This window comes from Antechinus flavipes, chromosome 1, assembly GCF_016432865.1.
Source record: "Antechinus flavipes isolate AdamAnt ecotype Samford, QLD, Australia chromosome 1, AdamAnt_v2, whole genome shotgun sequence".
Lineage (NCBI taxonomy): Eukaryota > Metazoa > Chordata > Mammalia > Dasyuromorphia > Dasyuridae > Antechinus > Antechinus flavipes.
Window position 1 is genome coordinate 668,437,589 of NC_067398.1, and position 16,350 is coordinate 668,453,938.

General features: G+C 36.5%; 1 protein-coding gene across 4 annotated transcripts in view; it reads left to right on the forward strand.

The window, feature by feature from the left end:
* The first annotated feature begins 347 nt into the window (after window positions 1–347).
* The window catches only part of MYO9B (myosin IXB), a 115,990-nt gene continuing 99,987 nt past the window's right edge, over window positions 348–16,350 (forward strand). For 3 of the 4 annotated variants that reach the window (XR_007949587.1, XR_007949588.1, XM_051972099.1), the window contains exon 1: window positions 396–475. The gene's annotated coding sequence lies outside the window, so the exon portion shown is untranslated. Of the gene's footprint in view, window positions 476–16,350 lie in introns of all 4 variants that reach the window. The other variant, XR_007949589.1, reaches the window with a different exon arrangement.

A 16,350-nucleotide genomic window follows, 5' to 3' on the forward strand; every position in this document is an offset into this window, starting at 1 on the left:
TCTATTCAAAGGTTCTGAATGGGTCCAGAACAGAGACTCGGTTGGCCCTGGAAAGGCTCATTTTCCCCTTTGAGGTTGTTGTCCCCCTACTTTCACACTTGGTCTCGTCCTTAGGTGGGGCGCGGCGTCCTAGACCGCCAGGCCCCGCCCGCAGGGGCACTTCCTTCCCTTTCCTCGCCTCCGGCGCCCTCCCTCCTCTCCCCCCCCTCACTCCCAGCACGCCCCGCCTCTCCTCCTCCCCTCCTTTGCACTCACCCTTCTTCTTCTCTCCCGCCCCCCCACCCCCTCCGCCCCCAGGAACCCGGAAGCGAGTCGCTGAGTGGGGGCTACGAGCTTAGCGGCCGGGAGGAGCCCGAGCCTCTGGGGGGCGGGCGGGCGGACCAGGGGATGGCGGGGGGACAGGCTCCCGCTTCTGCTGCTGCCGCCGCCACTGCTGCTATCGTTCACATCCCGCTCCTGTTTGGCCGCCGCTGAGGTGAGTCTGCCCCTGACAACGCGCTTCTCCGAGACTGTGGAGAGGGGTCGGAGCCGCGGGGGCGGGGGCGGAGGCGACTGCGCGCGGGGTTGAGCTGGGGCTGAGAGCCCGGGGGGGAGCCGCGGGGGAAGCCTGAGGCCCGGGCCCAATGTGGAGGAGGGGAGGGGGGCGGCGGGGATGAGAAAGAAGGGAGACTGAGGAGGAACGGGCGGGACTCGGAGAGTGCTGGGGAGAGGGAGGCTGAAGAGGAGGGGTGGGCTGAGAAGGGGGGTGGCAGGGATGTGGAGCGCAAGGGGGAGAATGAAAAGGAATGAGGAGGAACGGGGGTGAGGGGAGTGCTGAGCAGGTGGGGGAGGGGAAAGGGAGTCCGAAAGGAAAGAATCTGGAGGGAGGGGGCCCTCAGAGAGGTAATGAGGTGGAGGGCGGTATGAGAAAGAGGGGGCTTTTCTTAGGAATTGGGTAAGGGGGTCCCCGAGAGGGAGCCGAGGAGGTGATGAAAAAGACCTAAAAAGAAAATGATCTGGGGGTGCCTATGAAGGAGGCTTCTTGAAAAGCAAGGGAGTCTTTTGAAAGGCTTGGGATGGGACATAAGGAGGGGATCAAATAGTTTTACCGCGAAATGTGGAAGGGAACTGAGGGAATCCTGAAAGAAAGATTACTTCTTACACTCCAAGGCACAGTTGGGGTGCTGTTATATGAGAGTCGAGGTTGAGAGTGAGGGAATAGTTAAGAAAATGACATTCAGAGTTTAGGGAGAACTGCCAGGGACTGTGGTTTTTGTCTTTGTATCCCCAAAGCAGCACCATTCCTGGCACACACGGTTGGAGATTAATAGCTGCTGAATCTATTGCCCCAGGACACAAATCAGAGTCTCTCTGATTTTTCTAGGGTTCCAGGGCTGGGGGGTGAGGACCTCAGTTTTGGCGGGATGTGTTCACCTAGCCTGGGAGGGCGGGGGTCAAAATACTGTCCAGTGTGTATAGGATCTTCTTGCTGGAAACTTGTTTTACTGGTGAAAGGGGATGGGAGGCTGTGAGAATGTTGTGGCTGTCTGAAAGCTTTGTCTTTAAATCAGTATAATTGAGCCAGTGGCCTGGAGTCACAGGAAATCTGTCATTCGGGCTACCTCCCAACCCTGGATGAGGTCAGTCATCTTCAACCTATACTGAAACACAATTGGCAGGCCCTTTCCATTCACTCTTTTTTCCTTAGCCTCTTATTAATCCAGACTGCTCTCAGTAAATATATCCTACTAAGTAAAGGACTGGTATTTTCTATCTCAGCTTTGTTTCTAAGTAGTGACCTAAATGTTGTGAGTACAGGTGCCTTAGAAATAGTACCCGAGTACCTTCAACATACTGTCATAGAGTTTGAGTAAAAAAGGAATTGACTCCGTGTAACTGCTAGATGTGCTTTCCGGTTATAGCTAGTCTGGTTTTTTTGCTCATGATAGTCATTCAATGAATTGCTTCTCTCCATGACTAAGATGATGTGTGCCCATAGCAATTTTAAAATAGATTCTTTGTATAGATTGTTCAAAATCTCTTTAAAAAAAAAAATCCAAAATCCTGGAACAATGCATCAAATTCAATAAAGGTAAATAAAATCCTACACTTTAAAAACTCAACTTCACAAGTCTAATATAAGGAAGTCATGCTTAGATGAAAGCTGTGAAAAAATATTTGGGAGTTTTAGTAGACTGCATACTAAGTTTGAGTCAACAGTGTGACATGGCAGCCAAAAAAGAATAATTTGGATTGCATAGTGTCATAGTTATAGTTCCAGGCCTGGGAATGTAGTAGGCCACATCTGGAGTATTTTATTAAATTCTTTGTGCCACATTGATACTGATAAAAAGGACAGCCAGGATGATGAGAGGACCAGAGACATAGGAAGATTTTTAACCTAGAGAAAAGATTTTCTGAGGATACAGGAGAGCATTCTTAAAAGTTTTTGATTTAGGTTTCATTTGGGGGGTAGGGGAGAGAATCTCTTTCAGTTAGAGCTATCCAAAAATGGAAGAGCATACCTTGGAAGGTGATGGATTGCCCCCTCACCAGAACACTTGATGGGTTAGGTGTAGGAGAGCTTCCTCTGCTGATGCAAGTTAGATTACATATCCTCTGAGGTTCTTTTTAACTCTTAAATTCATTGATTGAGTATTAATAATTCATTTCTTCTGTTTTCTCTTATGTTAATTTGACATGGTCATTTTGGGAGGTAGGGGTTCTTTTTAAACTTTTTCTAGTAGATTTTATTTAGTGAACTTTGTCCACTTGCTTCTACAGATTTTTTACCTTTGATTTTGGGAGAAAAGTTAAGGGATTCTAATTTTATAAATAAAACTGAGAGGAAAAAGTGAAAACTTTTATTTGGCTTTTATGATTATGCAGCAGTTCATATTGGCATCAGAAAATTTGGGTTTTGTTTTCTGTTCTTTTGATTTTGCTTTGGAATCTTGTTTCTATACTTATATTTATATAGTGCTTTAAAGTTTGCAAAGAATTGTCCTCACAACAAATGTATGAGATAGGTTTTTGTAAATATTATTATCCCCATTTTACACCTTAAAAAATGAGTCTAGGAGAGTTTTGGTATCTTTCTCATAGTTACACATTTAATAAGTTTTTAAGGTAAGAATCAAACCTAGATCTAGTACACTTCCCATCACTTCTGCTCTTACCTCTAAGTAGTCAACAAGCATTTATTTTGTGCCAGACATGGGGGTTCTGGATATAATGGATGTGCAAAGACAAAAAATCCTGGAATTCCTTACTTCCTCCTCAACCAAAATCCCACTTTCTGCAAGAAGCCTTTTCCAGTCCCCCTTAATGCTGTTGCCTTTCCTCTGAAAAATTTGTCTATCATATATTTGAGTTTTATCAAGCTTTTTGCCTTTTTTCTCCATCCATAAGGGAGATTTCAAGCTCCTTCAAGGCAATAGGGACTATTTTATACACATGTGTACTTTATACAAAATGAATAGGAGGCTGTTTTTAGAGAGAAATGGAATCTTGAAATAAAACAGATTCTGGGTAAAGATAATGAGGGAATACAGATCTGAGGATCACTTAATGCAAATGCATATAGAGTGGAAATAGAGGAGTAAAATAGTAGGTAGACTAGAATATGTGGATGAAAGAGTTGTGGCAGGGAGCAAAAAGATTGAAAGGGTAGGAAGGGATCATGATGTGAAATTGTATATGCCAAGAAGGAATTTATACTTGATTGTTCTTAGGGAGCTATCTTAAGTAATACTCATTTTTAAATGCAAATAACTCAGTGAGCAAATAGCTCAAACAATGGAGAAAAATTAATATAGCTAATTTGCAAAACAAGCACAACCTGCATTTTTTACTTTGATGAAATTTTAAGCAACAACATTTTAATTTTTTGTTTTAAAACCGATATAGCTATTTGATAAAACTACTTTGAAAGTATATTGAGTTCAGTTGTTTCCTTCCTTCTAAAATTAGGATTTCTCCAGGTTTTTTTTTTCTCTAAAAGACTTATTAAAATCATTATCACATTATATTGCAGTGTTTTGTTTTGTTTTTTGAAGGCAAAGATTAATTGTTACATTTTTTCTTTGGCTCCAGATATTCAAGAGTACTCCAGTTCTTGTGTTTAATTTTATTCTTATAACTTCTTGGCCCTGCTTCTCATTTCTTAACTCTGCTTTCAATAAGGAGCAATATTGTACTTGACCTTGATATTGAAAAACAGTACATTCAAGGTTTTCCTATTACAAAAGAGATCATTTTTGAGGTCCTTTTTACTTTTCTAGGTCTATCATCCTGTAATTAAAACATGTTTGGTCTGCCTTCCCTTTTATTTCTTTCCATCTTTATAAAGGCAGTAATAATCAATGTGCAAACAATTTTCAAATCTGTCTGTACCAGGCAGCCCTTTCTCACAGTGATGAACATTGATTGAGCTTCTACAGTCACCTTCTTAGCCATACCAAGAAAGGCCCTACTCTTCTGTCTGAGAATGCTGAATAGATTTAACAAAGAGCTTTGTCTGAGGCCTTACTTGGTTGTAATGTGTGTCACTCAAATTAGGCAGCCCACAGCTTTCCAGAAACAGCTTTGAACCATAATTGAAGGCATCTTATTTCCTTTCTTATTTTTATTTTGGCATGTAAATGACCTCAGTAATTTAGACAATTTTTTTTAAGTAACTGATGAATTTTGTTTTACTCATATCCTATTTGAGACTATTCAGACAGAATTTTATGATATACGGTGATTCAAGAACTAGACCTGTTGGTTTAGATGACGTGTTAAAAAAAATTAGTTTGTTATGACTCAGTTATATCCCAACTTTCTGCCCAGCTTTTTTTTGGGGGGGTGGGGGGAAGGGTTCATGGGATGATAGAATTTAAACTAGACAGTAATTGTTTTTATATTTTAAAGGAAGTTTGCAAGAATGGTTTGTTTACTTATAATTAGTCATTTAATTTATAACTTTTACATGGTATTATACAACAGTTTTATATTTTTGAGACTAATTTTGAATATTGATATATGATCTCTTTTTGTACTTAAAAATCTGCAGTAGACTTTTCATATTATAGCAAGAGCGATACACCTGGTTTATGAGTGTGGCAAATTAACATATATTTCATTAAATTTTTTTTTAACATAAAAATTATTTTACATGTGAAATCTTTTAGGTTACAAAATAATTTGGGGAGAAGAAATAACTAATATTAATCAAATTAAGCAAAAAGTTTCTGAAGATGCAAATCTCTGGTTCTTAGCACTTTTTATCATTACTTAAGTTTTTTAGTTTCCTCATCAGCAGTTTTAAAATGAAAATAAATCTAAGCCTCATTCTAAAAGAGGACATGGAAGGACTAACATATAAAAAGATTGGAAAAGTAGAAAAGGGCAGAATTTTAAAAGGTTTTAAAAGCCAAACAGAAGATTTTATACTTGATCCTGGAGGTGGTAGAGAACCACTGAAATTTATTCAATTGTTTAGGGGTAGGAAACTTTGACAGGTGAATGCATGAAGGCCTGAGATGCAGAGAGACTTGTTACAGGAAGATCAACTAGCAGACTGTTGAAGTAGTCCAAGTGTGATGACCATTTCCAAGGTGGTGGCAGTGTCAGAAAAGGGCAGATGCCCTCCTTCGAAGGTAAAATAGACAGGACTTAACCACTGGTTGAATAGGGGAAGACTGGGAAGTTGAGAGTAAGGAGTCAAGAATGCTAACTAGATTTCAAGCCTGTGCGTCAGGGAAGATGATGGGACCCAAAATTGAAAATGGAAGGGTTTGGTGGCCAAAGATAATGAGGTCAGTTTTGGACATGTTGATATCTTCAGAATATGCAGTTTGAGATGTCCAAAAAGCATTTGAAAATTTGAAGATGAAAAAGGTAGGGCTCATAGATGGATAGTTATCTGTATAGAAATAACTTAATCAATTGGAGGTGATGAAATGACCAAGAAAAATAATATAAAGAGTGAAAAGGGCACACACAGAACAGAGATTTTGAGGGCCATCCATATTTAAATGGCAGGACAAAATAAATACAAGCAAACATGGATGAGAGAGTTGTAATTACAGGTGTATCAACAAAGCCTTCAAATAAGTCATATCACTTGACCCCTGTTTTGAAAGGTGCTAGATATTCAGAGATGTGGAAGTGAAAAGGGATTGCATTTCTGAGCAGGGGACAGCCAGTAAAGGAATGTATGAGGAAGAAATTATTGCATGTGGATAGTAAGTAAACCAAGCTGACTGGGCCATAAAGTATATGAAGAAGAGTCAATTGTATTAAGTCTGGAAAGATAGGCTAAAGAGTAAAGGTATATTTTGAACAAATTTAATTATACAAAAGAGTTTATATTTGATTCTCAAGGCAATTGGGATCCATTTGAACTGATTAATTAGGATAATAACATAGTAAGAGCTGTGTTTAAGAACATTCCTTTGGCAATTATGGTGAGTGTAAATCGCAGAGAGGCAGAAAGACCAATTATAATACTGTAAGGAGAAGTGAGGGTGTGAATTCAGTAATGCTTGTGATTCGAGAAAAGGGAACCATTAGGAAAGGTAATTTATAGATTAGGGAATATAGATAGGGAATTTAGGAAGATCATAAAAACTGATACAGAAGGGAGTAAGCAGAACCAAGAGAAAACGTATACAATGACTAAAATAATGTAAAGATAAACAATGAAAGACTTCAGACTTCTGATCAGTGCGGTGACCCACAGTGAGTTATGATGATTCACAGTGAAACATGCCTCTTGCCTCACTGAGAAAGGTGGTGGACTGTAGGTATGGAATGAGGCATACATTTTCAGATATTACCAGTGTTACTATTTTGCTTTACTACATATTGTTAAAAGAGAGAGTTATAATGGGGGAAGGAGATGTGCAAAGACACAGGTCTTAAGGAATAGTAACATTTAGTGAGGGTGTTTGTTTTTGTTTGGGTTTTTTTTTTTTTTTTTAACAGTTTGGGTAGTAAAAAGGTATTTGGGATGGCATCAGTAGCTAGGGAAAATTAAAGCCAATCTAAGATTTTGATGTGGAGCAGTTTGGAGCCCCTGTAGGATATTTACCTTGCAGTGAGGATCATATGAGATAAATAATTGTACTAGATGCTATATCAATAGTAGTTATTTTTAAGATACTTGCAATAGTAGGCTTTTGAACTTATTAGAAAATCCCCTATTGTCCTTTATCTAAATCCTCTTTATCTAAAGTCCTCTTCTAAAGACTTATGTGTACCTACCAGTGTGCTCATTGTTTTTTGTGTTTTTTTTAAATAACTTTTTATTGACAGTACATATTCATGGGTAATTTTTAACATTATCCCTTGCACTTACTTCGGTTCCGACTTTTCCCTTCCCTCTCTCCACCCTCTCCCCTAGATGGCAGGCAGTCTTATACATGTTAAATATGTTATAGTATATCCTAGATACAATATATGTGTGCAGAACCGAATAGTTTTCTTGTTGCACAGGAAGAATTGGATTCAGAAGGTAAAAATAACCTGAGGGAAAAAAAAACAAAAATGCAGACAGTTCACACTCATTTCCCAGTGTTCCTTCTCTGGGTGTAGCTGATTCTGTCCATCATTGATCAATTGGAACTGAATTAGATCTTCTCTTTGTTGAAGATATCCACTTCCATTAGAATACATCCTCTTACAGTATTGTTGTTGAAGTGAATAATGATCTCCTGGTTCTGCTCATTTCACTCAACATCAGTTTATGTAAATCTCTCCAAGCCTCTCTGTATTCATCCTGCTGCTCATTTCTTACAGAACAATAATATTCCATAATATTCATATACCACAATTTACCCAACCATTCTCCAATTGATGGGCATCCATTCATTTTCCAGTTTCTAGCCACTACAAAAAGGGCTGCCACAAACATTTTGCAAGTGTGCTCATTGTTACAAATAAAAATTTAACAAATTAAAAAACAAATTTTGATTGTGTTTTCTCCCATTATTATTTTAAGATTAATTTTATCCCTTTACTAATAATCTAGCAAGTTTTGAAGCAACTGATTATTGCTATTATAAGAACAATTTATGTTCAACAATGCACTTCCATTGCTTTTTTATAGTAGCAACTTTCTTTGTAAACAGATTTGTAGAACAATAATAGTGCATGGTGCCAGAATATCAGAAATAATTATCAATGTAATAGTCAATTTTTGATGAAGTTTCCTGAAAACATCATCATGGTGGGCAACAAGTTTCCCTCCCCCACCCCAACTCCCACCTGCCCTCTTTGGACCGATTTACCATGATCATGCTCCCAGGAAACCTCTTCATAAAGAGATTTATCCTGTGAATTGGGCACCAGCTTTGGTACTCACACCTCGTCAGTATCCCTACTATTTTCTGTTCCCTCTGATTGGAGGACTTCAGGATAGAGTGAAGAACTCCTCTTAGAACCTCCCAGGCCATTTATTTCTTCATTTCCCAATGAATTAATTTCAACTTATACTTAAAAGTAGAGTAAAAAGCCAGTAAAATCCTTGCTACTGAATGTGATAGATAATAAGGTTCAAATCTTTATTTCCCTACTAACAATTATACAGGATAGCTTTCTTGTTTTTTCCTCAGTTCTTAAAGTAAGGAATATTTTATCAGCAAAATATTTTGAAGAAAAGGGGAATGGAATAAGTATTTTTAAAGTACCTGCTATGTGCCAGAAAAATTAAATATGTGATCCACAGGGATTCTTATGTATGGTTTAATGGCCCCGTTTTCTGTTTGAGTTTGCTAGAGATAGTTGTTACAGAAGGAATTGAGAGTACTTGCAGTTGGGGTGGTTGGGGTATTGTGAGCATGAGAAGGAGAAGGAGGAGGGAGTTGAACTGGGTCTTGAATGATGGGAGAAGATATAGTTAAGGCATTCTAGATGAGCATGACTTAGTCCATCAACATTTATTAAATGATTATGTGCAAGCACAGAGACTAGAAAATCTAAGCAGAGTTTAGTTGGCTGTGTTATAGTGAAGATTCCTTTCATGTGTCAGTTGTCTACTAAAGTCCCTTCCAAATATCAGAGTTTTATTTTGTGTAGTAAAATCTATGGACGTAGGAAAGTAAGATTTTTTTTCCCCCCGTGGAAAGTATGGATTAAGATTTGTATAAGGAACAAGTACAAACCAGGTTATATAGGTAAAATCTTCAATTTATACATAAAGAACCAGCCAGAAGTGAAGTGGGCTGCCTTAAAATTTGGATTATTCCCCATCTCTGAAGGTCTTCAGGCAGACTGACCACTTATTGGTTATGCTATTGTGGAAATTTGTTTTGCATATGGATTGGACTAGTTGGCCACAGAGGCTTATAAAAATCTTTTTCAGATGGTATGTAAATTATTAGATTAGCTAGAGACACCACTTTTGCCAGTCTCACTTATATTATGAAGAAGTCTTAAAAGTTTTAGTAGACTTCTCTTCCCACCATTTCTATTAGTGGGCAATATTTTCAAGTATATGAGGGGAAAACTTTTTTGTGGCAGACCACATATTTTCTGTTCCAATTGTGACTTTCTGATAATGGTATCGTTAATCATATAATTTTGAAACTGAAGATGTGTTAGAGATTATATAGTCCTAGCTTATTATTTTACAAAAGAAATAGGTAAATATTTAAGATGTCCTTTGTATTACCAAGTTTTTAAATTTTTGACCATGTAAATTAGAGGAAATTTGCATGAAAATAGGAATAAGCTTAAATATAAATTGTTCTTCCTGAAAGATTTTTGGTAAAGCTCTAGACTTCTCTTTTTAGATTTAGTATGATTTCATTGGACAAATATGTGGCTTCCAATTATGGTCTTATATAAACCAAATAGTTACTTTCCACTGATTGGAGCACTATTTGACTTATTTTCCAGTAAAACCCAATAGTACTCCCAACTAGCATACGTAGTGTTGATTCTCAGTTTTATAAGCTTTACTGTGCTTTGGGAACATATTAATTGAAGTTTTTATTCACAAAATTTTATCTCCTAAACTATTTTATCCTGCTTCCAATGTTTATGTTTATATGATCAACTGTTTATAAAATTCAGGTCAGTCATCCCCCCAAAATTTTTCCCTTTCTGTAGGAAGAGGGACTGATACTTTTACTCTGAATTATGAAATAAGTAGACTTTTCTCCAAGGATATTGTAATACAGGATAATTTTGCTTTTCCATAGACTCTTCTTTCTCAGTGGTCTGTAATTGATTAGTGAATTATATAATATTCGAAGTACTTATAACTTGCCTTCCACTTAGTGAAGCATGAACAACAGATTGTCTTTTGATAGTTCTCACTTGGCAGACTGATTCTATCGGTTTGGGTGACTTGCTTTGCTTCCTGTTGATTTGTTCAAATACATATTGTTAAGGAAAGGGAGAGAAGAATGAAAATGAGAAAAGGTTGGGATTTTGATATTGTTTTAGTAGTTTAGTGAAAAAAAAAATTTTAAGTTAATTATTTTATCAAAGTGCAATGTCTATTTTATTCCCAAATTTAGATTAACTTCCTGTCTGGCACTTAACTGCTATTGTTTTTTGGCATTTATATATCATATTATACAGTACTTTGTGTCTTAATTGTATTACTAATTAGATTTAATTAAATGGTACAGAAGCTAACTTGTCTTCCTTCTCCTCCACTCTACCTACCCCCTCCAAACTTGTCACTTGTTTTACCTTTTGATTACTATACCTTTATAGAATGCTTTCTTAAGAAATCAGATATAAATGTTGGGGTGTTGTTGCCTTAATTCTGAGCAGGTTTGGGGTTCTCATAGTACTTCTGTATTATAGTTTTATGTCCACATGTGACAGAGATTTGGGATCAGGCAAATGATCACATTTTGGTTGACTTCCAAGTCTCTGTCTTGGTAAGAAAGAGACCTAATGAAAAAGGCCTGTGGTTCCAAAGAATAAAAGAGAGGCCCCTACGAACTAAAATGATAAGAAATGGATTTTATTTTGTTATATCCAAGTCCCTATGGATTATCTTCAGCTCTAGTTTTAAATAAATATATTTCTTTAGAAAAATAAAAGCAATGATCTTTGTCTTTGAATTGAAAGAAAAAATTCAGAAAAACAATGTATAGTTGCCATGGTTGTAGTACATTTTATGGGTGTCACTCTTATGAGTACAAAGAATCATTGATGTAGAGCTAAACAGGACCAACATAGCCATCTAGTCCAGACTTTTCGTTTTACAGATGAGAAAACTGAGTCCTAGACAATAAATAAGTTGCCCACATTCACAGAGGAGTTAGGAGATCTAGGGAAAATGAGCTGGTCTTGGAGTCAGCAGAGACTTGGGATCAAGTCTTGTCTTTTGAGGCATTAGTTATGACAATAATTGAGCAATCCACTTAAATTCTCTTAATTTTACTTTTCTTATCAATAAATTGGGCATAATAATACCTGTAGTACTGACTGTACAATCTTTGTAAAGCTCAAATAAAATAACATAGACTGCCCAGAAATTTTAGTGCAAATTTAACCTTTAATGAATTCACCAGTTTTTTATGAAAAATGTTTTGTCAAGTCTTCAAGTGCTACATAAATATCAGCTGTATTTTATTCCTTAAACATAGAAGTTACTTAATTTATATTCATTGAATTTAATTTTGATCAAGAAAGCTGTACAAATTATTACTAAGATCAAATGATTTTTCACTGAACTTTCTTTGGATAATGTTGGGTTTTTATATTTCTTTCATATTTTATTTAATTGCTTTAAAGATCAAGTATAGATTGGAGTTAAAGTTTGTTTTGTGGACAAAAGCAAACTAGTTATTGAAGATTAATATAAATAAATTGAATTGGATTTGGCCATTCTATTAAATGGAATTACTCTTTTCTCTAAAAACAGATTTCTGTAAAAATAAAAACCTTTTTATTTGTTGAAAATGAGAAATTCATTGTTGGTGCTTTTTCCTCAGCAAACCAGAATCTTAGAATTATAGAGCTATAAAAAACCCTACAGGTCATCTAAATTTGTCATTTTGCAGGTGAAGAAACTGATGCCTAAAGAAATTGTCAGATTTAAAGAAGACTAAGTTAAGACTAGAACCCAAACCCAAATACAGAAGTAATTCTCAGATTAACAAAGAATTGTGCCATAACAAGTTTGTTCTAAAGAAGTCTTTACTTCCTGTTCTGTCATCTTTGTAGAACGTTAGATCAGAAACTGGAATCATCTTGGTCAGAGTTAGGCAGCTCTATTCTATATAGATATAACTAGGGAACCCTCCTAGGAAGGGTTCAAAAATCCTGGATTTTTCTAAATCCAGCTAGACAGTAAATAAATAAATCTGTTATCTATGCATGAATGAAACTAAGACTTGTCAGGCAATACTTTGTTTCCCCATCTCAGATGTGTAAAGACTCTGACTTTCAGGCAGTAAGTAATTCACTTTATTAGATTATCAAGTAATTTTAAGTAGTGTTTGGGTTTTTTTTAGAGCAATTTTGATTTCTTTTTTTCCCCTTTAATTTTAAACTTGACAGGTCTTAATAAACAGTGTCTAGAGAACAGAAAAAGTAGTTCATATTGACTACTCTATTAGTGAGTAAATCTCTATTAATATTGTTTAAGTATATAATAAATTCAAAACTTTAGTTTCAGAGCTTTTTTATTTGTTATCCTGCTAAACTTCCTTCTGTCCTCTTCTGTGTTTAAAAAACATATTTCAATGACTCTCCTTCTCTATCTTTTGGGGGTGAAGGGCATCATCACTAGGCACCTCCACTCCTCCTCTCCTTGCTCCAAACAATAAGCATGGGCAGTTAAGCTAATCCACTATTAGCCTGTTGAAAAGTTACCAATGGTTTCTTAATTGCAAGATCTAATGGCCTTTTGTCAGTCCTATCCTTCTTGACAGTCATCCTCTTTTCTTTCTAAGTCTCTTCTCTGTAGGCCTTTTTACACTGATCTCTCTTCTAGTTCTCTTTCTACCTTTCAGAGTACTTTAATTGTCTTTGCTGGGTCTTCATCCAGATCACATTAACTAATTATAGGTGTCCCCCATGTTCCTGTCCTGGGCCTTTTCTCTCATTGTTTTATACTATTTAATTTGGTGATCTCATCAGTTTCCATGGATTCTGTTACATGAATGCACTTGATTCTTAGATCTGTCTATCCAACCCTAACCACTTTCCTCATCTCTAGATTCTTATTTTTAATTGCTTTTTGGTCATTTTAAATTGTCTGTTCTATAGATATCAAACTCAGTATATCCAGTTTTCCTGCTACTGTCCAGGATACCACTATCCTCTCAATCATACAGGCTGGTTTACCCTCATAATATTTCTGGTATACACACTCTTTTCTTCTCTAAAAATGCTGCCATACTGATGAAGGACCTCATTACCTCATTCCCAAATTGTTTCAATAGACTTCTGATTGGTCTCTTAAGTTTCTATCCATGCTATTATGTCTTCCATTCATTTGTCAGCTTGATCTTCCTAAAGCTCAAGTTTGACAGTGTCATCCTCCTACCCCATTCCGTAAACTTTAGTGACTCCTTGTTACCTCTAAGATTAAATATAAATTTCTCTGTTTGGCATTCACTACCCTTCATAATCTGACAGTGGTCTTTGTTCCTCATACATGACAATGCTGTTTCTGAACTGAAGATTTTCATTATACTCCATGTCTACTTCCTCCTTCATCTCAACTTCCTTTCTTCTTTGACTTCCTTCAAGGACAATCTAACAACCTACAAGAAGTCTTTCTGAATTCCTCCAAATGGTAGTCTTCTGTCTGAAATTGAAATTATCTCCAATTTATTTTGTATATATTTTGTTTGTACATTTTTGTTTTTCCCATTATTAGACTGTAAAATTCTTGAGTGAAGAGATTTTTTTTTTTTTTTTTTTTTTTGTATCTCCCATTCTCATCACAATGTGTGGCACATGGTGGGTGCTTAATAAATGTTTCTTGACATTAACTTGTCGCATTCTGCTCCTCTCTGTCACAAAATGAATTATATTTGTTTTTCCTTTTCACAGTAATAATTCTATAAATTATTTGGTTTTGCTCATTCTATTCTGTATCTGTTGAATCTCTGAATCATTTTTGAATTGCTTTTTTTTTGTAAGTAGCAATAATATTCCATTACACTCCTGTATTCTGTTTGAGTCCCCAATTGATGGGCAACTTCTTAATCTTCCTTGACTCTTCATTCTCACTCACTCCATATATCCAATCTGCTGCCAAATCTTATCATTTTTAGTTTCATCATGTCTCTCATATGTGACCTTTTCCCTCCTCCTACAGCTACCACCCTAATTTAACCCTTTTTTCCCCTCTCATTGGGACTATTGAAATAATCTGCCTGTGGATCTCCTTGTTTCAAATATCTTCCTATTTCAGTTCATTCCCCATTCAGCTGTCAGAGTGATTTTCCTAATTGTAGATCTATGTCATTCTTCCTCTTCCCCATTCAGTTAATTCTAGTGGCTCCCTATTACTTCAGAATCAAATATAAGACTCCTGTTTGGCATTTAGAACTCTTCATAATCTGACTTATTCTTACCTTGCCAAGAATAAAGCCCATATGCTTTATTCCTCTCCATATTCTATAGGTGAGCTATCCTTGCCTACTTGATGTTCTTTGCAGGGAAAGGGAAAGAAACTTATTAAGCACCTAATATGTGCTAAATGCTTAACAAATATTATTATCTTGTTTGATCCTTACAAGAATCCTTGGAGATGGATGCTGTTATTATCCTTATTATACAGCTGAGGAAACTGAGGCAGAGAGAAGTTAAGTGATTTGCCATAAGTCACACAGTTTGAGACTGGATTTGAACCTTAGATCTCCCTGTCTCCAAACCCAGAATTTTCTATTTTGCCACCCAGCCACTTCTTGCCTTAGGCTTTGCTCCATGCTTATGATACTCCCTCCCTCTTCCTTAGTTTTCCTGGTTTCAGTCAAGTCTGGTCTCAAATAGGGTCTTCTATGAAAGGCCTTTCCCCTCCAGCTACTCTTGCTTTCCTCTGTGAAATTAATGTTATCTATCTCTTCTCCATATATATTGTAGTACCTAATTATTTTTATGTTGTTTTCCCCCATTAGGATGTTTGCTCTTTTAAGGGAGGGATTTTTTGTGTGTTTTTATCCTGAGCTCTTAGAACAATATAAGCACTTAATAAATACTTGTTGACTGATTTACTGGTGCAATTTTTCCTCTTAAGATTGCTTTGGGAATTAATGAAAAAAAAATCAAATGAAGGTGGCCTAGCTGTACCTGATCTAAAATTATATTATAAAGCAGCCGTCACCAAAACCATTTGGTATTAATTCTCCCTGTGCAGCGGGAGAACTGTTCGGTTCTGCAAATATGTATTGTATCTAGGATATACTACAACATATTTAACATATATAGGACTGCTTGCCATCTTGGGGGGGGGGGAGAAGAGGGAAAAAAACGAAACATAAGTGATTGCAAGGGATAATGTCGTGTAAAAATTATCCTGGCATGGATTCTGTCAATACAAAGTTATTATTAAATAAAATAAAATTTAAAAAAAAAAAACCATTTGGTATTGGCTTAGAAATAGATTAGTTGATCAGTGGAAAAGGTTAGGTTCACAAGACAGAATAGTCAACTATAGCAATCTAGTGTTTGACAAACCCAAAGATTCTAAATTTTGGGATAAGATTTCATTATTTGATAAAAACTGCTGGGATAACTGGAAATTAGGATGGCAGAAATTAGGCAAGGACCCACACTTAACACCACATACCAAGATAAGATCAAAATGGGTCCATGACCTAGGCATAAAGAACAAGATTATAAATAAATTAGAGGAACATAGGATAGTTTATCTCTCAGACTTGTGGAGGAGAAAGAAATTTGTGACCAAAGATGAACTAGAGACCATTACCGATCACAAAATAGAAAATTTTGATTATATCAAATTAAAAAGCCTTTGTACAAACAGAACGAATGCAAACAAGATTAGTAGGGAAGCAACAAACTGGGAAAACATCTTTACAATTAAAGGTTCTGATAAAGGCCTCATTTCCAAAATATATAGAGAACTGACTCAAATTTATAAAAAATCAAGCCATTCTCCAATTGATAAATGGTCAAAGGATATGAACAGACAATTTTCAGATGAAGAAATTGAAACTATTACCACTCACATGAAAGAGTGTTCCAAATCACTATTGATCAGAGAAATGCAAATTAAGACAACTCTGAGATATCACTACACACCTGTCAGATTGGCTAAGATGACAGGAAAAAATAATGATGAATGTTGGAGGGGATGCGGGAAAACGGGGACACTGATGCATTGTTGGTGGAGTTGTGAACGAATCCAGCCATTCTGGAGAGCAATCTGGAATTATGCCC